Source organism: Pinus tabuliformis, chromosome 7 (assembly GCF_031772625.1).
Source record: "Pinus tabuliformis cultivar Carrire ecotype Pingquan chromosome 7, CPIR1, whole genome shotgun sequence".
Lineage (NCBI taxonomy): Eukaryota > Viridiplantae > Streptophyta > Pinopsida > Pinales > Pinaceae > Pinus > Pinus tabuliformis.
In genome coordinates, this window is record NC_142293.1 from 425,616,812 (window position 1) to 425,642,463 (window position 25,652).

Sequence of the window (25,652 nt, forward strand, 5' to 3'; positions counted from 1 at the left end):
CGGGGCATCAGTTACCGATAATAATTCTCTAATATGCCCTTTTAATTCCTTCAAAATAAATTTTCAAACCAAGCTTAAGCAAAAATTAAAGAAAATCTACACACCTTTTTTCACTTTGTAGGAGCTCGATATTGCCTCCGATGTATCTCTGTACTTTCTGATTATCTAGTTCTGAATTTGTGACCTGTAGTAGCCCTCTGTGTCCTCTTTCCAATGCCACAAGTCTGACCCAAATTTGATTCTCCAAGGAAGAGTTATGCGAAATCTCCCACAGTGACTTGATTATAGACTAGTTCAGTAGAGCGAACTTGTACGACGTGCCACGTGTCACTGTTTCAACCTTTGACTCTAAAAAATATATAAAAGAAAACTACAGTCCGTCCTCTTTCTGTAACTTCTTACGAAATTTCAATCCGATGCTCAGAAAGAAAGTTATGACGATTTTCCCCAGGTCACCTGTTTTGAGTGTAATTCAGGAGTCTGCAAAAAGACCAACTTCCTCAGATCATATCTCCGAAAATATCGCGCGAAAAACTCTGAAATTTGGACCCAAGGTTCAGCGCGATTTCTTCTCAAATGGGTTTTTTTTTGCGACTTCTGAAACGTCATAGAAAAAAAGTTATAGCGAAAATGCCACTATGACCTGTTTGGAGCAGCGAAACCCTAGAATCCAAAGCTCTGATACCAAATGTTATGAAACCAGCTCAAGAAACGATAGAAAAGAAAGATCAACGCCTTAGAATTCAGCCTCTTCGAGGGGGCAACCTCCTTTACATTACATAAATGAACAATTCTTGGATGATACAAATGACAAAACCTCCTTTCTATATATAGGAGTCACAATATAATCCAGCCGACCTAACAATAATAATATAAAGCCACAAAAATAATAATAGAGGGATTCTATGGGGCACGGAAATAACAATATGTGGGTAATAGGGGCACAACAATATAAATAAGGGGTATAACTACAATAGTAATGGGGTAATCACTAGTATTATAGGGACCCAACATTGAAGTTTTGGGCACGAGGGCCAGAAGAGTTCGATCTCAAAGTCCTTTGGGTTTGGGAACCAGAGAGGCTGATCCCATATAGGTAGGGAGGAAATCAACCAATTTTGTAATGAAGGGAGAATATTCATATCAACGACTGCTAGGGATTGAAATTAGATGAGAGCTAGATACATACTTGGTTGGAAATAATACTGAGAGGGGGGATGATCAGTATTAGCAAGTCAATAATTTTTCATTTCTATAATTAGATTCATATATGCTACTTCAGTTAATGGAACTTGCGTGTATATGCAACTATGTTTAAGGAAACTAGCGTATATCCTACAAACTTATGATTCAGTTAATTCATCATATGTTGATATTTAATTAGTGCATCAGAACCATATAAACAGTAACCAGGTGCAGTAGAAATAGAACAAAAAATCAAAGACATGAACACAAGATATAAGGTGGAAACTCAATGTGGGTAAAAACCACCTGATGCAATCGTCTCTGTCTTTTTTTTAATAAGAAACTTCTTTTTAAAATTTTTGTACTGGTGCAGTCTTATACCAGTACGCAAGCTTCTACCTGCAGAAGGCTACAACCTTCTCTCATTCTCCAGCTTCTCCTGGAAGGGAGCTACAACCCCCTAACTCTTGTACTAGCTGATATGTTTACTAGTACGTAGGTGCCGGCCTACAGAAGGCTACAACCTTCTCTTTTCTTACACGGATCATGTTTCATAAATTTTCAGTCTAGATCCATCAATAACATCATTCAATCATTAAATATATATGCATCAACCAATGTCCTCTGCACCAACCACAACTAAATCAATCAATCACTTCGACAATCCTTCAATCTGATCTTTGAGAATGCTATAACTAGAATACAATAACCAGAATACAGTAACCATAACCCAAGCCAGAACCTAGAACACTGCAACAGCAAACATAAGTAGCTCAAACATATTTTATGAGGTATACACTACTTCCATGTGTTGAACCTGCATGCATACGTTCTTTTCTCAAGGCGAACCTGCGTACAAATATGCAAATCAGATTTAAGATGTATACGTTGTTTTGATATGCAGAATTAGCGTGTATACATGCCTTTTCTAAAGTGAATCTGCGTACAAATCTGTAAATGATGATTTAAATATTACAACAATTCTAGACTTTCGTTATACCTAGATCATCATATTTACAGACTACAACATGCGCCAATTATTCAAATAAATGATCAAACCACATAAAGATACTTCACTTCATGCCTTAAGATCTTGACCCATCATTAGATCTTATCCTTCATCAAGATCTAAGTTTCATCCTTGGTTCAGATCCAACTATGCACCATAACCTAATAACCTGTATACTAGATCTTGCTCTTCATCAAATATTCAATACTTCAGTGCCTTTCCCTAATAATCTTCTCCTCCTTTTATAGTCTCAGGCCTTACTCAATACCATCGACCAAAACCACTTAGGACCAACACCTCTCTTTCCTCATTTTGTGAAGTCTGATCTGTAACTTTGAGCTATTAACTTGCTGAACTGTGATCTATCATCTGAGTGTGTTGCCATCAAGGACAACACCTGCGTCATAGTGCCAAATCTATGTCATAATGCCAACAAAATTCTACTTAAAATTTGCTTCTATGCCTGAAATGAATTGTTATGATTGTTACAATGGTATTCTAATGATAAAGTAGAATACCTCATGCATGCATAATCAATTTTCCTCATATGAATTTGGAGAGCTCTTGTGGCTTTGGAGCACTGAGGGTGAAACCCTTGAGCGAATTGGTTTCGGCAGTGAAACAAATCCATACTATTGAATTGAGACTTCTGTGATTCATATCAAATTTTTCAAGAATTCTTCGGCGAAAATCACATGGAGAATTTTTTGTCGACGCGTTTCGAACCAACCAGTGTGGTTCATCATCAGGACAAGTTGAATGAGTAGATCTGGCTATGCACATTAAATAGATAGGGCAGAATATCCACTGACTCCGTGCAGGGAATCAATTATTGAATTGAGACTTCTGTGATCCATATCAATTCAATAATTGATTCCCTGCACGGAGTCAGTGGATATTCTGCCCTATCTATTTAATGTGCATAGCCAGATCTGCTCATTCAACTTGTCCTGATGATGAACCACACTGGTTGGTTCGAAACGCGTCGACAAAAATTTCTCCATGTGATTTTCGCCGAAGAATTCTTCAAAAATCCATACTAGCTAATCAAAATGAATGATCACTCAAATATTTTATACCTTTTTCTTGTTGAAGATTCATCTCATTGCCACATGGTGGGTATAGACAAAGATTGTGGAATTTTTGGGAGGTCATATTTTCCATTTGCAATTCATATTTTCTCAGTAGTTTGAGCCATCATTTGTTGGGTTGTGGAATAGAAAATAACAATTGAACCTATAATCAAATCTACTTCAATATAGAAATTTACAACCTTGTAATGAGAATTCCAACATTGTTATCAACTCCTATTTTCCCAATAAATCGTGCTATTAGCCATGAATGTTTATGGACATCCATAAATCTGTTTTTGTTACTCAAACTGTTGCTCCAACATGTAATTTCAAGTGAAATTAATAAAACAGATCAGAATATATTAGTTTATTTTGTTTGTTGTGATATTTTTCTTGTGGTATGTTGGTTTGGTTATTTTTTTAGTGACAAAGGTTTTACAGTGGTATTAATAAAAAAATCTATTATGTTGGTTGAATTTATTTTCTATGATGTTATGTTTTAGGTGTATTAGTTGAGTTGTTTATCTAGAAAGAGGGGATTTCACATATATTGTAACAAAAGAAGTTACTTGTAGAAGAACTAGAATACCATAATTAGCAATTTATTTATTAAACAGATTAATATTACTTTCCTCTTCAAGTGGGGAACCTCTAATTAACTAGAACTCTAAACACACTTTTCTTTATAAAGGATCTACTTATATTAGTTATAATGTTTCACATAGTTTCCATCTAACTTCCTATAAAATTTGTAATAAAATCTTCCATATAAATATTTTTACAATTATTTCTTTCCCATGATATCTAATACATAAACCTTAAACGTTATTTATCAAAAATAGCTTCTATACATAAATCCAATCTATTTCTCAAAAAAAGTAAAAATAAAGCCCAAACAATATATACCATATGTATTCAAAAATCAATTCTAAAATTAAATAATTTAATTTAAAAAATCAAATGTGATCTAAAATGCATATACATAAAATAGAATACACATGGTTTCAATATTCTTAGGCCCTTGAGTTGGGTGAATGCGCACAGTGTGCAACATCCCCATCACACAAATTGCGACGTATATATCTCATAAAAATTCGACATTTTGGGGTTTCTGGTAAAGGAATTATACGCAAGTGAGGGCATGCCAAAGTGAGTTTGGCTAGATGAGTTAGGCGACGAAGCAAGTCCATGTTGGAGAGGGACCATACAATCGGATGAGGATGAATCACCTGGTTGAAGCAAGTGATGGAGCCAATTGGCTTGACACATTGGTTCACCGAGATGAGGGCATTCTCGATTAGACGATTCGGCTTCAAGTACGAGCCGCCCAATGAGGGGTTTCCATTTTGGTAAAATGACAAGTGATAGAGAGGACACAAGACATATCAGGAGCATGGCTAGGCAATATCAGCATGGTGGAATGGATGCTAGGTGCACAAGGGTATTAGTTCAAACGAGCAACCACCCGTGTGATGGAGGAGGTGTGTTGGTAGAACGAACCATGTTAAGAGGGGTGAGCCAATATGTGAACTAATGCATAGACAAGCGAATGCGAGAAGAGTTGAGCCGACATGATGGTTCACTGGTACCGTCGCATCACATAAATAAAATAGGGCAGCGTCCATTTGGGAGAAGAATAGAGTTGCAAGGTAGGACGAATAAGAAGATCAAAACCTCAGAAGAGCTATTCTAAGAGTTCATGCGAATAGGCAGGTACTGCAAAGGAGATTAGACTCATCACATTTTCGATATGTGGTGAACCGCGATAAGAGTTATGGAAAGTTGTGATAAGAAATTTGGGCGAGCAGCAAATGAAGTAGTTCAGTGGGTTTGTGGTAAGGCATACTACACAAACATATAGGAAAGTTAAGTTCACACACAACTTGGTATTTTGGAGCCATGGGTTGGGAACTTGGTTACACAGACCAACATCGGAGTTTTGGTAATAGACCGACCATATTGTGTATTTGGTTATTCTGCATGTATGTGGAGGGACCTGTGACAAAGGGCTTGGGCTACTCATTTATTGAAAAATATAACTATTATAATAAAGTTGAATGCTAGAGAGTCATTCCATATAAAAATTACATTTTGTATATCTTGTGTAAATTATGGATTTATGGTATTATAATCTATAGTTATTTGAAGAACTGTTGTTGGGATTGCGACAATATGAAAGCTTTGTGTGAAGAAGTTATGATATTCCACTAATCAACTTGTATACAACCTTTTAACAAACATCATATCAGCAAGCATGTTTCATGTGGATTAATAATGTGTTACTCTAGGAAGTTGTGAAACATGTGAGTGCCTCATTCTTGAAGGGTCATGGTGCACCAAAAGCACCATGAAATCATACAAAACAATAGAGTTATAAAAAACACATGAAATGGAAAAATGAAACAACATATAAAACCTAATATTTCTTTTTGATACTTTAAAAACAAATATTTCAAAAATATAAATATAATATACAATTCAACTTAATAATATCATACAATGCCCAAAAAATTGTTTTGTTAAAATAATTAATAGTAATCTAAATTAGTTATTATAAATATTTGGAATAATGCTTACAATAGTATATAGGTAGGATTGGTTTGTTGGTTGTTATAGTTTTGTTGAGAGATTTTCTCAACAATATTCTCCTTGTTTAGAATCTATTAGATCTCATAGGCACTATTTATGTGCTTTGCATTTTGGTCTTGATTTGCAATATACAAATATTTTTTGTGTGGAATTTATGTGCACTATGTGTTCTCATCAGAGTTCTTATTTGGTATCGAAGTGTGTATGGGATTGACTCCCTCAATCGAGGGCCCAAGAGAATGGAAGAGATATGAGAATTGATACGATGTACGTAAATTAATATAGGTGTGTGTGGGATTTTAGTGTGTAAGAGAATATTGTTGTGTTTCTTTTTCTTTTTAAAATTTTTGTTGTTCGATGCATAACCTCATGTCATCGAATACCAAATCAAATTATTGTGGGCCAATGTTTGATTGCACAATGCATCAACCAATGTTATTTTTTGTGTGCAGATATTCTCTGTAATGACAAGGCGTGGCATATTTTCTAACATGTACATAATCATTATACAATTGTGCTACAACATCGTCAATTCCCATCTTATGATCATGGAGGCAATTGTTGTGGTGAGGCCCAATCCTTTCTAGGGAGTAACACCATAAGATTTTTGTGAGCACCAGTCCATCGGTGAATGGCATAACAAAGGAAGAGATTATTTCATTTTGCAAAAAGTGGTTGCCTCACTACATGGTTCCCAAAACTGTGGTGTTCATAGAGTCATTGCCTAAGACTTCCATGAGTAAAATCAGAATGCTCCCATGAATTGTCCTGTATGTTGGGCCAGAACTAGTTTACTGATGGAATGAAAGAACAAGCATCGTCATAGGACATACATTGTCATTGTTTATGCCCAGATGACAACTCTAGTTTCATGGCTATTGATTTTGTTGTTGTAAGATTTGTGTAGTTTTCTATTTTGTTTGTAAAATGTTTAGAACCAATTATTGAATAGTGTTGCATAAATCATATTAGTGGTTTTTGGAGCTCAGAAACCCTTGAACACATCACTAGTTTGATTGTGTTTATATTGTTATGGTTTGTTAGTTTTGGTGCTCAGAAGAAGAAGAGAGAGAGCTCAAGAGAGAGATTGAAGAAGATGTGGTGAAGAAAGAGCAGTGTTTGGGCTGAGTGTTGATGAAGAGCAGCCAGACATATGTGACTATATGTAATTTATGATTCTACTAATAATCTTCGTAATGATTTAATGTAAGCATTAAAGGAGTACTTGGAATAGTGCTTACAATAGCATATAAGTAGGAATGGTTTGTTGGTTGTTGGAGTTTTGTTGAGAGATTTTCTCAACAATAATCTCCTTTTTGGAATCTATTGAATCTCAAAAGCATTATTTATGTGGTTTGTATTTTGGCCTTGATTTGCAATCTACAAATAGTTTTGTGTAGAATTTTTGTGCGCTGTATATTTTTCTCAAATTTCTTATTTAAATTATAATTTCATTCAAAAATATAAAATATGGGTAATAACATTGATAGATGTTTCACATTTTTATCATTACTAAATTAAATTATAAAATACAATTACAAAAATAACTTGATATAAACAAAACACGGAGAAGTAAAGATATCATGATCTAGCTCATACTCAATAGGGATTTTGCATATTTATTGTACACATGATTTTGTGATTGACTTTGTTACAATGTCATGATTACTACTTGATAATCGATAAAATGTTGTTTAGTTTGAAAAATAAAATGTTGTTTAGTTTAAAATTTCGGGTTGTGTATAGCTATTAGTTTGAAAAATAAAATGTTGTTTAGTTTAAAATTTCGGGTTGTATTGATTTTGAGGGGATAGGTTAAAAGTAATATAAAAGGGATTTAGGGGATAGGTTAAAAGTAATGTAATTAGGATTTAGTGGATAAGTCTTGAGTAATATAATTAAGTATAGAGAAATTTAATTGTCAGATATTTTTGACTTTTTTATTAAAATTTGGTAATATAATTTTTAGTAAGATTGAAATTTTCATTATTTAGTTGACTAGATAAAATTGTAATTTTTTGTCTTTTGAATTGTATTTTTAAATATATGAATAAACTCAATGCCTTCAAGAAAATTATAAAACATTTAAATTATACACACTACATAACTTAATTTTATAATTATAACAAATCTCTGTTAAAAAATAAAATATATATATAAATACAAAATTAAATATAACATAATTATTTATAAATATTAAAATTATATAATTTAGAAAATAAACATATACATATTTCATTTTTAATATAATCAATACAATTATACAATTTCTAAAATAAATATTCAGTAATTTTTTAATGCTATTTAATATATAATTTAAAAATATTATATTATCATTTCTACATCATATAATAATTTTCTAATTTCACTAAAGCCTAATCTCATAAAACCAAAACGAATTCTCGAAATCATGGAAATAGTTGCATAATGGTATGGCAATGCCAAATGTGCAGTAATCCATAAAGATTGCACAGTAACATAATGGTATGGCCATCCCAAATATCCAGCAATAAAAAAGACTTTGCGTACATGATCCCATCATCAAGAATTTATTGTCAACGTTAATTATCGGAAATAAATTTGTGGAGCAGGCAAAAAATAAACAAAATAATTTGTGGAGCAGACAAACTAGTGGTAATGACCAGTAGTAGGACAGGATCATCTCTTATTGAGAAGAAATGTAATGAATAAATCGGATTTTGGCTGGGTTCAATAATCCCTAAGTTTTACATAATGCTTTATCGAAAGCAAGGAAATACCATTATTAGGCTTGCTTCAATTAATCATTATTGTTTTATTTTATTGGTTGAATTTTACATTATTCCTTATGCATTTTTAATTACTAACTTAATAATTAAATAATTATGATTTATTTGGTTAATTTAAATTATTAAGTTAATTTTATTAAATATATAGATTAAATAATTGATAAAGGTTAATAGTTATTAAAATTTAATTTTTGTAAGAAGAAAAAATGTTGCTTTTATAAAATAAAAATAATACATTTGCTTAAAGTTTTATTATCTAAGGAGAATGTGAACCAAAGAAAGAAAGGCTTAGCATAAGTCAAAAACATCAAAATCATATAATATATAGTCTATACCATCTTTATCAACAAAATATAGTCTTTGGGATATATAGAAAGCGTGCAAAAGGCCAAAATAGAGAAAAATGGAAAAATGAAAACAGTAAATCCCATAAACAACCAAGGTGAAAAGAGTCCAATTGATTGATGGTAGGTGGAGCAGGCCCTCCTCCTGCACAGTGTTGTCGACCATGTACCTATAGTGCATGAAACCAAAGGATTCACCTAAGCCAGTGTTGGATAGATTGTCATCGATAGTGTTACTTTCAGGGTGTACATGTGAAATGGAATATGTACTGAAAGATCTCAGAATGTGCATGATCCTGTTTAGCCAGCTCAGAAGTAAGGGGGCAAGGAACTCAGTGGTTCCTTTTTAGAATCCCCATAGATATTCAGCTAGTTTAAGTTCTTGTGCTGTACAAACTAGATCAGTTCCCGCAAAGCAATAATCTCTTCTCTAATGTTGGATCTAGAACCACCATTCCACCAAAGATGATATTGTTTGCATATTTCAAGGCATAGGACATCACCACAACCACAATTGTCGTGTTGTGCAACACCATCAAAGAAGCGGGAGACGTGTTATAGGAGACGTCTGCCAACATGAAAAAAGGGAGTGGGAAGGCAGTTAATTAGAACATCAAAACTAACAAACGTGATATAGGCCATGATCCATTCCTCATTATGTGTTTGGAGTCCAATCTTATGCAACAAGAGACAGGTATACGAACAATCCACACTACCATAAGCCTTATGAATACAACCTCCACCCACACCGCCACCAACTTCACCACCATCACCTCCATCTTCACCTGTACCAACTCTACCACCACCATGATTCAATATGGCAACCACAGTGAACTTAACTGTGTTCAAAGGTTTGGGAAATGAGGATCCAAACCAATTCTGGTTTGTTGTAAGTGTTGTATGGGAAGTGCAAGGAGTTAGAGATGACCATATAAAGAAAGCGACACTGGTTAACACCCTGCATGATCACGCATTGACCTTGTATATTAAGTACTCCAATGGTAATCCAAATGCAGGAATTACGGATATCCAAACATCACTAAACAGAGAATTTCGTAGGCCTAAGTTTAAAGCACAAACAATTGTGGGATTTAAAGAGATCATGATGCTACCAGGAGAGACTCGTTGAAATGTATGATTCGCGAAGCTAATATGAATCTGAGGGATGGATAACATCACAAGTGGTTTGTAGCTTTGCTAATGCTACATTTAAGGAGTATGTTATCGTAGCAAAATATAACGACTCAGGCAGAGGCCTTAGGGATTTCTATGAGGTTACATGAGGCCCCGATGTAGGATCCTAACCTAGGATTTCAACACATCAACACGCAGCTGAAGAATTTATGCTTTGATATGTAGAGTTTAAAACAAGATAGGGCGGTCTGACTAGAAGTGCACAAATAGGTATGGTGCGTGAAATGCGAGGGTCAAGGTCATGACAAAGACCACTGCTTGGTTTTTAGGAACTACCTCGTAGGAAGAGGACCAATGCCGTTAAGGCCAGAAGCTCAAGTAGGACCTAGCGCGATGCCTGCTTTATGGTGCATAATCTGTCAAATAGCTAGAAAACATGCCATAAACAACTACCACTTGTTACAAAAGTATATGAAAAATTTGCAACAATTGTTCTGCAGCTTTTGATGATGGATAAAACCCGACCTACAAAGTTCAAGCTGAAATGTGGCCCCTTGACCAGAATGTAGGAATGGCGCGAACAGGAATTCAGGGGCGCGGACTAGGCCGAGGTGGAGGAGGACCTCGTAGAGGTCACAAACAGTTGATTTCCTACAATTGTGGAGAACCAAGACACTATGCCCACGATTGCACAAATCCAACGCACATGTCATGTTTGTATCAATTGCACATTTTTTATCATGAGACAGAAAATTGTCCTATGGTAATAGCTAGGATACATGAAAAAGGAGTGCTACCACCTCCCCCGATTCAGAACCTGCAGATGATGAGGTCTGAGCCATGCGAGAAATATCCGAACATGAACATTGTGCTTTAAAGTGGAATCCTGATGGGAGATGACAAAGGAAAATAGCTAGAAGATAATACATGGGTTCACAAAGCTCCAGCGAAAGAAGTAGAGTTTGATTTGGAGCACACTCGCGAAAGCTTCATGGAATATAAGAAGAGCTTCATTGATGCCTCCAATTCAGGAAGCAAGGATAAATCAGAGTCAGAGATGGACCCATATATGCCCATAATGTTCTTAGAAACATGTATCAATTTATTGCGCGACGGTAAGGTTGTAAAGGAATTACAGGAACTCATTAACAAATGCGCTAGTACTGCACCAGGAGAACTGTGCGTAGTCAAGAAGATTGGAAAACATAAAACAAGGATGGGAAGAGGCTAACTATGTAGATCAGAGAGTACGAGATGGATCAAGTCATCCGAGATTTAGGATCAGATGTGAATGTTCTACCAAAACAAACATGGGAGCGAATGGGGAGATCTGTGCTGCAGTGGTCTCCAATTCAATTAAGGATAGGAAATCAATAGAAAATAATACCCATGGGGCGATTACAGGGAATAACTGTGGATATTGAGGGAGTGAATGCACTAGCAGACTTTGAAGCCATAGAGATTTTTAATGATAGCAATCCCTACCCCGCACTCTTAGGAGTTGATTGGGCCACTGAAATGAATGGAGTGATTAATTTGAAGGAGCACAAGATGATTTTTGAGAAGAAATCACTACACGTAGTTGTACCCCTAGACCCTGCTAAAGGATTGCGCTACACAGAGCCACTGCACAACTGTGAAAGTGATGATGATTTGGAATGAATCTACAAAATAAGAGCTCGACGAAGACTAGGTGAATCCCACCACAGATGGGTGGATTGCATGGGAGCGCGAGAGCTCTTGTACTTCGGATTCTGATGAGGAGATAGAACGATGGCAGAATCAGTTACATGAGGTAACTACACTGAATTGTAATATGATGACAAGGTCATCGCACTGCGTATCAACATAAGTAAGAGATCTGCCTTCTTATGATGGTCTAAGAGAGATAGATACCTTCTTGGATAAATTTTAAGGAGAAATGTTGGAAAAGCAATGCTTCCGGGCCTTAGACTAGGTACTAGACGCTATGCCCATAAAATGGTGGGGTATGCATAAAGGTAGCTTTAACGACTGGCGCGAATGTAGGATACTGATGCGAGTACGATTTGGGAAGCCTATAGTGTGACTCGTAGACAAGTAAAATGGATGGGATGATTCACGTGTACATCTAGCCAAGTGGATGTTGGCCTATGGACAAAAGCCCCAACCTATGAGGATTCACATGTACTCCATGTTGAAATACATGGTTAATAAGCATGTGTTGGGGGGGGGAGCTCGTACATGGCTCTTAATATTGGGAACACATCATGCAGGAAGAACAATCACACAAAAGCATTCAACAAGGTATCCAATGGCATGAACAAGGTATGCAATGCATAGCGAAGTAATTGGGACCTGCGTGTACCTACAGTGTTATGGGCTTATCAGATGACATGCAAGAAATTGACGGGACATACACCTTTTAGACTTGTCTATGGGGTGAAATCCATAATTCCTATGGAATAAATCATGCCTAGTCTACGCATAGCAGTGCTCACAGGTATGATGGATCGCAGATAACTGGAAGAGAGGCTCGCAGTCAGAGGAAATCGAAGAAGAATTAGTTTTAGCTGGATGTCACCACCAGGTACAAAAGTAGTGCAAAATGGCATGGCATGATCAAAGTATTAGGTTCCACACCTTTAAGGTGAATGATTTGTCATTGTTGTATGATAGTATGTTCCACAAATTCCCTACAAAGCTCAGAATGCATTGGCTGGGACCATATGTTATTAAGGAGATCACAAATGGAGGCACGGTGTAGTTGGTAAGCTTAAATGGAGAACCTTTCACAGGAAAAGTAAATGGCAGTCATCTGAAACCATACACAGGTGGCCCGGCCATATGACTGACTGACGAAAGCACAGTCTTAGTGCTCCGAGTAGTTGAAAGGAGGTACTGGACTATAAACTACTCTGCCCGTGGACTACACAATGTCAGGGCTGCACGCACTAGTGAAGTGCCACAGGGTCTGCGACAATGCAAGGGTAGTTGCATTTCCATGCGTGTTGGTTGGAAAATGACCATTATAGTCATTATTCACAATGTGATGCTTGGTTTGAGACCAAATGGAGTGGGCGGCAGGCATTTTAAGGTGAACTTTATGGGCTACATTCTCGAAATGCCGACAATCGAGCATTAATGGACCAAATGTGGGGGGAACGATTGAATTCAAATTTAAAAGATGCTATAAATTGCGAGTCGCTATCCAACAAACAAAATTTGGAAATTTGAGAACTAATCTGTTGTGCACTCAGACATTCATGAACTGAGACTCATTCGATATTTTAAAGGCGAATTCGTTGCTTGAGCAATTACCCAAGACATTGAGAGAATTGTGGAATCACACTATGGTAACACCCAAAGAAGCCATGGATACCAAAGAAATGATCGCTGAGGAAGTCATGTAGGCCTTTATGGAAGTGGAAGCCCTAGAAAGTGTCGAGATACTCACAGAAATCCCTAAATAACCACACACGCCGAGACCCAAGAAGGACAAGCAAGCCATTGTACCAGTGCGCATATCACCTAGAAATATGCTAAGGACTAGGCTCACCATGGAAGAAAAGGAGAAGGATATCATTTTGGAGGCCGATGAGGAAGAATAGTTCGAAGAAATCCTGGTTGAGGAGGAGGATGTAGAGGTGGAGGTCGAAACTTAGGCTGCATACCCTCTAGCCAGGTTGCCTACATATGTTCCTCCGTGGAAGGGTAAAGCAAAAGTGCCCAAAGATATAGATGAGAGCAATAGTTCTCTGCAAGCTCCACTACTCCTTGACGAAATTATTTTTGAAGGAACGCACTTGGGACAAGTGGTCATGGTAAAATTTTAGGATTGGGACCTCGCGGACCACGAGAAGTTCCTGCACCTTGCAACCATGCAGCTAATGCGCCAAAAGAAAGACGTGTCGGCTAGAATAATAGATTTGGAGCCACACGCATCAATGAGAGGTGTTGATAAGACAATATTGCTAAAACTGCTCTGGGTGCCGCATTACCATCATGCCCCATTGACCATTTTTGTCATGAGGAAGCTACTCTGCTTCGTGCATGATTGGTGCTTGTGGCTGGAGGAGCCCATCCCCATGAAATACCATTTGATTCACAGGATTACCTAGCTCCCTTACATAGGGTAGGACCCAGCAAATGTCTCGGAGGGAAACAGTGATGATTTGGCCATCAAGGAGGCCATGAAGAATAAATTTAAACTGTAGAAGAAGAAGAGAGGGTACACCATTTCCAACATCAAGAACCCTGCGGTTAAGGTCGCGACGCAGATATTGGCAAGAAATATTTTGTGGAAGTGCCGCGTGGATGAGGTGCTCATGCTGGTGGTTGCACTAGGAGCACAGTGCGCAGAAGGGGTCTAGTTCAACTAGGCAAAGTATTTATGCGTAGAGTTCCTTGAGAACACCGCGAGGCATAGGAGTAAGCAAAAACTTTTCAATATGCGTGGTTTTTGTTGTTAATAGTACTGGTGGCATGGAAATTGCCCGAAAGATAGCCAGTTCTTGACGATCGGGTGGGACCTTCTGGAGGCAACGAAGTATGCTTCGCTGTGGGCAACTAGGGATGTACAAAGGATAATAGAGAGAAAAATATTCTGGGTGCTCATCGAGATGAACATTAGAATGTGGATTAATCGCAAGCTGTAGTTATCTCCCATGGTCTACAACAGTCTGTAGAGCTTCATGGAGGTCAAGGAATAATTCCACCATGTCTTCATAAGGGCACGGAAGGACCCCACAAAGATGTGGCGCGAACTACATTATTTGGCAACCAATGGTGTCATCTTCTCAGTCCTTAACTCTTGGCCGCCGAAGTGGCACGCTCCTACTAACTCCATGGTGGAGGTGGAGAAGTTTGCCACATAGCATAAGAGGGAAGAGATGAAACTACGGATGGTGTAGCTGGTAGAGAAGCACAAGCAGGAAGAAGTAGTAGCTAAGGCCTAGGTGGTGCACGATGTTGCGCAGTTAGCTGAAAAGCAGCAAAAGATAGAAGAAGAAGAGTGTAAAGGATAGACATCACCTTCGCCCGATCCAAAACCAGACATAAAACAATGTGGCATGAACTCGTAGACAACGCCCACCTTGTTAGAATGTTCGCGCCCAAGGGAGCAAGTAGTGCCATGAAAGAAGTCGAAGGCTTCAAAGACTTCATTCAACCCGATCACCCTCACTAAGGGGGATCTCCATGATATTGGCGGGATGGTGAGGGACATCACCGTGGAGGCCCTCCAGGAGTTCAAGGAGAAACACCAGATGTTGTTGGGGGCTCTCTAGACGCAGATACAAGAGTTGCAATTATGTACTCCATAGGCTAGCACAGTGTCAACCAGCCTCACAGTAGGCGCTTCCATGGCTGAGGAAATGCTGCGCACCCAGATGACCAATAACATAGTGTTGCCAGATGGAGCACTCGTTACAGAAAATGAGACCGATAGGCCTATGGTCAGTGAGTTGAAGGGAATCTGGTTAAACGTGGTTGTGCTCCCTCGGGAGAATTTCTATATTTTATAGGATGAATTGCTGCAGAACTACAAGTTAGGGACGGTCAAGCACTCCAGGTAATGAGCAAGAAACGCATAAACATTGAACAGTTGAGCTTGCAGCATGACGACGTAGTGGCACAGAGTAGGAAAATAATGCAGGTGGGCAAGGAAGCCTGTTAAATGGTCGTAGAGTTGGCCATCCAAGCTAAGGATCCGGTGGAGGCACGAGTCTGGAAGTTAGCAGCAGGGGTGCACGACGCCCGAGAGGAAATGGCCAGGGTTCAGCTGGAGCTGAAATTTTAGATAGAAGAACTGCAATTTAAGGTGCAACCTTCAACTACACTAGAGGTTAAGGAATAGCATGCCATCGTGATTAAAATAGCAATGGTGGTGGTCAACAATGCAATGACAGACTACACAAAGTTGTTCAAGCAGTCATTTGAGGTCCTCAGCACCCTGCCAGAGGACTTGAACAAAAAATGCCTAGAGATAGTGGTGTGCGAGCTACAGCAGAGATACGACACATTAAAAGGGGCCGCACAGATGGTTTCCCTTACATAGAGGCTCACGAGGATGCTGGTGAGCAGTAGTATTGCAGCAATAATGTTGCAACTCCTAGGCTGCCTACTTTACTCTTATCAACTGGATAGTTTGTGACAAGCCTAGAAGTGACGGTGTTGTATGCACAAGTACTAGTTCTTACTGCAGGTTGTCACGTGGTTAGCCGACACAAGATCACTAGGAGCTAAAGCCAACTTCTATGGATTCCAAAAGAATCTCTATATGTGATGAAAGGAGAGAAAGACTACTCTAACTATAGAAAGGAGAAAGACTGAAATGTAAAGCAAACCAAGTAAATCCTAATTAACCAACTAACCCTAGTTTTGCATAAAGCACTATGAAAAGAATGCCATTATCTTTTCAAAGAAGTAAACAACATCTAACTAACCCATTTTTGGAAGTAAATGAGCAAAAAACATCTTTTTGTATTTTTATGTATTTTTATGTGAATTTGACATGCATGTAATTTATTGTTTGTGAGTGTGGCAGTGAATAGGTGGCATTGGAGTGTGTTTTTGGGACTTGAGAGGATGTAGGATGGTGTGGATGGGTCCTAGGATGTCTTAGGTGGCCTTCTGGAGGCTTTTCCCACACTTGGCCTTAGAAGAAAAGGCTACAGGAGGACACAAGGAATCTATAGGAGGAAAAACAACGTTCTACAAGAGGCCTACAGGAGGAGGCCGAGAGCAGTTTTGGCTGTTTTGAGGGTGTGAGAGTGGGTGGAAAAGGTGGATGAGAGTTGGAATGAAGTGTTAGGGCACCTAGGGTCTACGAACAATCATTAGGAGAAATAAAGATGATTGGATTTGCTCAAGGAGAGAGGAAGAAATTCTATGGAAAATGTGAGGAACAAAGGCAGAATTAAGGGGAGACTTGGGCGACCTGTAGGGCATGGATCAAATGGAGGATGGGATGTTTGATAAGCCGACCTATTGTTAGAAGATATCTGTTGCATAGACAATCGACAGTAAACCAATGACATTAAGAAAGCAATGAAATAAGTGCAACTAGAAAAACAGAGTTTCACATCAAAGTTGTCTAAACTGTGATCTATGAAAGGAAATGCTGATAACTGCTGCAAGAAAGGAGATCATGAAAGAAGACTATTGTAAATCGAGAAGTGAGAATGATCGAGAAGTTCTAAAGCATGACAAAACTAGACTATTAACCACCAAAAAGTTGCAAATACTTGAAGTCCTATGAATGAGGAAAATCTGTGTTTTTGGGGCAGCAGGAGGGTCTTTGCCTCAAATCATGGTCCCAAAAGGAGGAAGAGAGGCCAAGGCACTATTGCTAGCCTTTCTAATCTTTTCTTTACCACTACTTAACCTACTATAGAAATGACAAATGGAAGCAAACTATTGAATCATCAAAAGCAACCTATTCTTAATAATAAAAGAGATACATCTAACAGCAACCTAATCTACAAATTGAAAATAAAACATAAAAATACAAGTAAAGATGAGCTTGGCTACTTGGATTGGGCCCTAACCCAAGAGCTTCAACCCTCTGAGGTAACTGAGTGCTAACTCAAAAAGGATTCCATCTTTATTTCCAAAAAAATGACAAGATTACATGGAACTATCAAAATAATAAGCTCAAAGTTGAGCAGAGTTTACATAAGCAAAAGTACAACAAAAATCAAACAAAAATCTGACCCTAGTGAGGCCCTAGGCAGTGGGGGACTCAATTTGAGGCCAATCCAATTGACCTTCAGCATATGCATGGAGCGCTTATACATTGGAACTCTCCTTAGTGCCTCCTTCATCCTCATTGGGGAATGATATTCACTGATCTGCAGACTATGTGGTTAGGTGCTCCATCTCCTCATACATGCATGCATACAATCATCCCCAAGTAGCCTTTCCATATCCTCAATGTGTGCAATGGCTTCTACCTGATCACTTATATATCTAGGGGCAATCTGAGGATTATTGGCAAGCAGGCTATGTGTGGTGATGAGTGCCATGGGGTCTGATGGCTTAGCTATGATCATTAATGGCTAATTATGCTCCTTTATCATCAACCTTTTTATTTATGTTTCCCTTAACTCTTCACGGTTCATCCATGAGGCCATGGCCATTAGCTACAGGTCCACTAGCCTGGCATTAGGGCCCCACACATTCATGTCTATGAGGGCCATGTTATGTAGGTATAATTCTACCATCTTTGCCTTTTCTTCTAATGTGCTATGGTCACATAGGTCCATAAATTGCCTGTAATCTTGGAAAGGCATTGTGCCTCTTTGTTCCAAAGTCTTTATCTGAAATTGCAACCATTGGTGCTTAAGATACAGGCCATAGGATTTTTCTGGTGTCCTACATTACAATGCCTCTATGGACCAGCTGACCATGCATGCCAGTCGGGTATCCTTCTCTTGTAGCTACCTTCTTAGCAATTCATTTTCTGTTTCAAGTTGGCTTCTTGTAATTACTTCTCTATGTCTGATAGCACTCAACTCTCTACCCATTTCTCTAAGTTTGTTCTCCATATGGCCAATATCCTCAACTCCTTTGGATTTGACTATTTGCATCCACCTGTGTGTTCTTATTCTCTCTTTCTCTAATTCAAAGAATAGTGGAATTGCAAATTTTTGTGGAATTATCCTTCCTCCATCAAGAAGATTGTAGTAGGAACCAAGATTGGGTTGGGGATCAGGTTCTTGTAGCTTTGTCTCTTCTTCCTTTCCCTGTGGCTATCGTTCTACCATTTTTCAAGCTTTTGGGTCTCCTGTAGTTGTGACAATATCTCCTGTAGAAATATCTGTGCCTCCTATAGGACTGTTTTTGGGTCTTGTAGTTCTACCTTTTCTTTCCATGTGGGAGATCTAGGAGTCTCGCTTTCATATGTGATAACTGCCTTAGAAGGGGATTCCTTTCCTTGGGTAGAGGGTGAATCTTCAATTATAATTGGCACTTTTGAAGAAGGTTGGGGTTTCCCTTTTTTGATTCTTGTGATCTTCCTAGCCCTGAAATACATGGAGGCCTGCCTTCTCCTTTTCTATTTTGGCTTGATGGGGGTATTGAGGTTAGTGAGAGTAGCTGTTGTCTCTCTTTCTAGAGTCTCAGGGGACACTTCTTCTTCTTCTTTCTTTTCTGCCTCCTTTTCTCCTCCTTCTGTCTCTTTTTCTGTCTCTGTTTGCTTTGTTTCTTCCTGCTCTGTTTCTTCAGCTTTCTCCTCCACTATCTTAGTTTCTTCCTACTCTGTTTCTTCAACTTTCTCCTCCTCTATCTTAGTTTCTTGCTTCTTCCCTTCTTGTTATTCTAAGTCACCAGTTGCTTCACCTTCTCCCCCTTGCTACTTTTCTTCCTCACTGCTAGTAGGACTGATATCATAGGTTAGGGTCTTTATGTCATCCTTATATGTCATGTTTCTGAAGATTTCCCACGCTATAGGGAGTGTAAATGTATGGAGGGCTTCTTCCACTAAAATTTGATTAACCCATGGTGAGCTAGTTGTTCTGAATTTTCTGCTTAAACTTTAGTGCTCGACTCAATGAGAGATTGCAGGAGGAAGTAGGGGATGTTGAGCTTCTGAGGGGCTGGACTGTCCATGCCATAACTTAATTCATGAAGGATTCTAAAGTGGTAACCATAGACAATGTTGTACCTCCCCTCACATGAAATATATTTGATTATTTGGTAGCTAAACTCATCCCAAGGATATGGTATGCTAGTCCTTTTAATGCCATTTTTATTCTCTACAAGGGTTTCATTGTTTTGGAAAAAGTTTTTCTTAGCAACCTGGCCAATTGGTTTCTCATCCTTACTCCAAGGCAGCCCAAGAGGAAGGGTAGTGACCCTACTGATAAATTCAAGGGTTATCTCCATAGAAAGACATGTAAATGGGATAGTGGCATGTGTTTTGGTGTGAGGGACCAAAGAGTGGGCAAATTCTTGAGCAATCTCCTCATCAAACCCTCGAAATTTCTCAAAAAATTTCATCCAATTTTCTGTTGTGAATATGTCCACTACTTGGGGATGTGCATTGAGCCTCGAGGAGTTGGTGGGCTCCGTCCTCATAAAACCTCCTGTCATTTTGTTTATGCTTATTTTGGAAAACAAATGTGGAGAAGGAGACAACAATTTTTGAAGAGAAACAGAGAAACAGAGAGACTATGTTTTTTTAAGAAATAAGCAGAAATTTTCTTTTTTATTTCCTCCACCTAAAGGGTTGATTTTACCCTCGAATTTAAACCACTACTTGCATATTTTTATACTCAATGGGGACATGCATGGAACCTACCTCCTCAGCTCGAGAATCATGCTAAAACCCATGTTTTCTCTCTTCAAAACAACTCACTGGCCCTCCTGTAGAAGACCGTTGTCCCTCCTATAGAATCCCTGTAGGTGCTCCTGTAGAACTTGTAAGTGCTCCTGTAGAAACCTCCGAGAGAAGGAATATGGGAGATATCAATGTGGAATGATGGTTACAAGGCTGTGGGGACACGAGGAGATAGCAGGAGCCAAGTTTCAAGGAGAGAATGAAGGAAAAGGTGGTGAGAGTGCTCGAGGAGGAGTATTTATTACCTTTTATGGATATTTTCGGTAATGGAGGGTGAGCTAGAAAAGTGTACATTGGCCATATTAGGACCATTGCCCACCACCTACCTTGTCATCATGGTCGTTTCCTCGTAATCATCCCTCATGGTTGCATCAGAGTTCACACTTCCTCCACTACCTATCATTGACATCTTTCTTGAGTTGACTGTGCCACATGTTGGTGACATCTTCGGATGAGTGGATTCAACTAGATGAAGGTGGCCAAGTTAACTGGCCACCTTTCCCTCATTCAACCTCAACCATATTTTTGATGTTGCATGGCTTCTAATTACACAAATGCAAACATAGGAGCAGGTTAGTTACTTACCTGAGATCTGAATTCATTTGCTCTGAGGTGTTGTGGCTCTCTTTCTTTTATGCATGCCTTTGTTTCTTTTGTTGCATGTTGTCTGCTTGTTGATGTGTGGTTGTGCCTTGTGTAGGTTCTCCTCTAGCTGGATCTAAGCTTCAGGTGTCTTCTCTAGCCTTCATATTTGCACCCTCTTGCTATTGATGCTAGATTTTAATGGGATCAGCTGCTACAGGAATTCCTACAGGAGATCCTATAGCTGCTTCTCCCCTTGAATATTTATCTTCTTTTTCTGCTTAAAGCTATGAGGATGATGCCAGAGATGTAGATAGAGATGGAGAGGTAATAGGTAGACTTCAGGTGAGGTCAATGGTGTTGTTCCCTTTCTTATTTTTTTGTTTTTTTCTTTTCCTGAAGCACTGTTTTTATGTGTTTTTCTTGGACAGGAAGAAGAATGATGCTTGGGGTGTGATGCAGGCTTGGAAAAGATGGCAAGGAGGTTTGGAGACTGCAGGAGGATTTATAGATTTTTTATGAAGCTTCCCTCTCCCTCAAACTTCCTTTTATATCCATTTATGGCTCTTTGTAATTCCTACAGGAGCTTCTTGTAGAAAACAAAGAGCCTCTTATAGAAAGCACATTTTTTGAAAAAGAAGCATAGTGACGTGAAAAAAATGCCAAGAATGATGGACAAAGTTGTGGAAAGGTAGGATAGGTGCTGGTGTTATTGTCAGGGCTCCCTTGGCACCTTCTGCTGCTTCCTGTAGTCCTCCTGTAAACCTGCAATGCAACAAAAAATTCATTTTTCTTTTTTCTCTTTTTTTTTTTTGAAAACAACTAGGGCGCCTTAGGGAGGTTTTCACCCTAATTGCCTACCCTAGGTGCCTCCAAGGGAGGGTTTCACCCAGGGAACTTATTTTTCTCTCTTCTTTTTTTGACATCACTGAGCCACCTCAGAAGAGGTTTTCAACCCAATGATGGGACTCAAGTGCCTCATGGAGGTTTTCACTTAAGTCCTTTTTTTTTATATTTTCTTTTTCTTCAGTGAGTGGGTGAAGTGGAGGCTAAGACATGCTCCACTACCAACATTGTCTTATTCAAATCTTCAATGAACTTCGCTTGGAGAGGGTTTTCTTGTGTACTTTCAACTGGTTTCCATTGAAAAGCATGGGGATGGCTTCATCATCAATGGTTCTGATCAGAACTGAACCATTGTCGTTGCATTTCTCCATAGTGTAGGGTCCTAGCCATCTTGTCCTTAGCTTGCCCTTGAAATATTTGTATCTAGAATCATAGATTAGTTCCCAATCTCCCTCTTGGAATCGCTTCTCATTGATATTTTTGTCATGCCAAATATTTCTCTGAAGTTGAACTACCTCGGTATGGAGAAGGGCCTGCATTTTTTGTTCATCCAATCCATTGAGCTGAAGCAATCTTTCTTTCTATGCATGGCTGAGGTGTAGGTCCAGTTGAGATGCCATCCTTAGGGTATTGAATTCAATTTCTATTGACAGCAAAGCCTTCTTCCCATATACCAAATCATACAGTGTGAACCTTGTAGTGGTCTTCCATGTTGTGTTGTAGGCCCAAGTGGCCTCAACTAATCTGTCCGCCTAGTCTTTTGTGCTGCTGCTCACTACCTTTGTCAGGATACATTCCAGTGCTCTGTTAGTGACCTCCACCTTCCCATTGGCTTGTGGATGGTAAGGGTTTGAAGTATTTTTCTTGATCTATGATGAGTGAGAAGCTCTTCAATCAAATTGGAAGTAAACTGACTACTTTGATCTGTGACCAACTCTCTTGGATACCCAAACTTATAGAATATGTTCTCTCTCAAAAATTCAGCTACTTTTTCCTTTGTCGCTGCTTTGATTGCTTTTGTCTCTACCCGCTTTGTCAGGTAATCAGTGCACATAATGATGTATTGCTTCTGCTTTGAAGGAGGGCTGATAGGCCCCACAAACTCCATGCCCCACTTCTCAAATGGCTCAAAGGTCACTTGAGGTTGCATGGGCATCTCATCCTTTGGAGTAGGTTTCCTTGTCCTCTGACACCGATCACACTGGTTGGCATATCTCCTCACATCTTGATGAAGAGTGGGCCAGTAGTAGCCTTCTTGCAGTATCTTGAAGGCAATTCTTTTTGCTGCAAAATGACCTCCACAAGGCCCATTGTGATAGGTCAGGAGGATGTCAAAGACTTCCTCCTCCCTGACACATCTTCTCAAGATTTGATCTGGGCCAAGTTTGAAGAGATTGCCCCAAATCCAGATGAAAGGGGCACATTTCCTTACTATCTTGCTCTTCTCCTTTAAGGACAGGTGTGGTGGGAATTATGCTGAAACCAAGTAGTTTGCTATATCAGCAAACCATGGAGACAGTACTGAGATAGAAAATAGGTGTTCATCTAGCATTTGATCATCCTGTATTACTTCTTCATCTATAGTGAAATTTACTCTAGAAAAAATTCAGCAACATCATTTTCAATACCTGGCTTATAAATAATGTTCCAATCAAACTGGTATAGTAAAAGAAACCATCTAATAATGCGAGTATTCACATCTGGTTTCTTCATTAAATATCTAATTGTAGAATGATCATTCCACAGAAAGGTTTGATAGCATGTGATATAATGTCTGAATTTGTTTAAGGAATGCATGATAGCTAGGAGTTCCTTCTCAATCACTGTATAATTTAACTTAGCCTTTGACAAATTTTTGCTTATAAAGTATATGGCATAAGGAAACTTTTCATAAATTTGCCCCAGGGCTGCTACTATTTCTTTGTTCGAGGCATTTGTGTGAATGTGGAAAGGTAGGGCCTAGTTTGGGCCTCTCAGAATTGGGGCAGTCACAAGCTTGCTCTTCAAGGTATCTAGGGCTTCTTGACATTTTTCCAGCCATATAAACTCAACATCTTTACCTAAGAAGCTAAAAAAAGGGGAAGCTAGCTTGCTGAAATCTTTAATGAATCTCCGGTAATACCTAGCTAAGCCCAGGAAACTTCTGACATCTCTCACTTTTTGAGTAGGTGGGACCCTTTGGATGATGGAAATTTTGTTGGGGTTCACCTGCAGTCCCTGTTGAGATATTGCATGGCCTAGAATAGTCCCTTCAGTGATAAAAAATTCACATTTTTCCGGACTAAGGAACAGGTTCATCTCAATACACTTTTCTAGAACTTTTCCTATATTAGATAAGGCTTCCTGAAAGTTAGGGCCATAAGGAGAAAAGTCATCCATGTATATCTCTACTACATCATGAACTAATCTCGAGAATATACTCAATACAACTCTTTGGAAAGTGGCGAGAGAATTAAACAAACAAAAAGCAAGGACCCGATATGCAAAGGTACCCCAAGGGCAAGTGAAAGTGGTCTTATCTTGGTCTTTCAGGCTGATTTGAATCTGATTGTACTTGCTAAACCCATCTAGGAAAGAGAAAAAGAACTTCCCTACGAGACTGTCTAACACTTGATATATGAAAGGTAAAGGAAAATGGTCCTTTTTAGTGGCTTTTTTCAATTCCCGGTAGTCGACACAGATTCTCCGCTTACCATTTTCCTTTGGCACTAGCACCAAAGGAGAGATGCATTCACTGTCAGAGATGGGATAAATGAATCCTACATCATGCAATTTCTGTAGTTCTTCCTTGAAAATATCTTTAAGTGTTGGATTCATCATCCTTTGGGGCTGCCTGATTGGCTTGCAATCCTCGATGTATATATGATGAGTACATACTGAAGGGTGCACTCCCTTCATCTCGTTATAACTCCAAGCGAAAGCATCTAGGTGTTTTTTCAGCAAGCTATAGATTTCCTTCTTTGGGGAAGTTGATAGGGATGGATTGATTTTCAAGGTTCTTTCTGGGACAAACTCTATATTATTAACAGGGAGAGAGGTGGAGATGGGCACAAAGAGATCAATTGAGGGGTTGTTTTGGGTTTCTCTTACTATGTCCTCTAATGGTGATACACTGGGATGTGGATTCTAAATTAGATTTTCAATCATATCATCCTCATCTTGCTGTTTTGCCCCCACGAAGATTCCTAATGCACAAAGTGGTGCAGAATAGACTTCATCCTCATCTTCCTCCCCCAACCAGAGAGGTAGATCATGTTCTAAAAAGGGTTGGGCAGGAGGATGTAGGATTAAATACTTGGACATATGCCTGCTCTTTATGGTCATGTTCCCAGCTCGACAGCTGATGTAGGCATTGGCGGTATCCAACCATGGTCTTCCCAGAATGAGAGGATACCTAGTGAGCTTTATCTTTGGCTGGAGAACTAAGAAATCAGAATGGTTCTCCCAAGAATCAATGGATACCATCACATCTTCCTCAATCCCCTCAGGGGTCACAGTGGAGCAGTCTGTAAGCTGTAGCATGGTCGTGGTCTTCCTCAAGGAGCCCTGAAGGTTGAGTTTAAGCATTGTGTCCTTTGTCATCACATTAATGGGAACTTCCAGATCAATCATGGTTCCATTGATGTGGACATCGACTTCTGGGCTTCCAGGGTCCAGATACTTGGAAAGATTTCCTGCCCCAACATCAGGTCGGACAGTTGCCCTATGACATTGGTGGTTTAGGAATCTCTCTTGCACCTTCCCCGATGCCTAAAGCACTTCTCTTTGATTAACCTATTGTAGATAGGCACATATTTTATG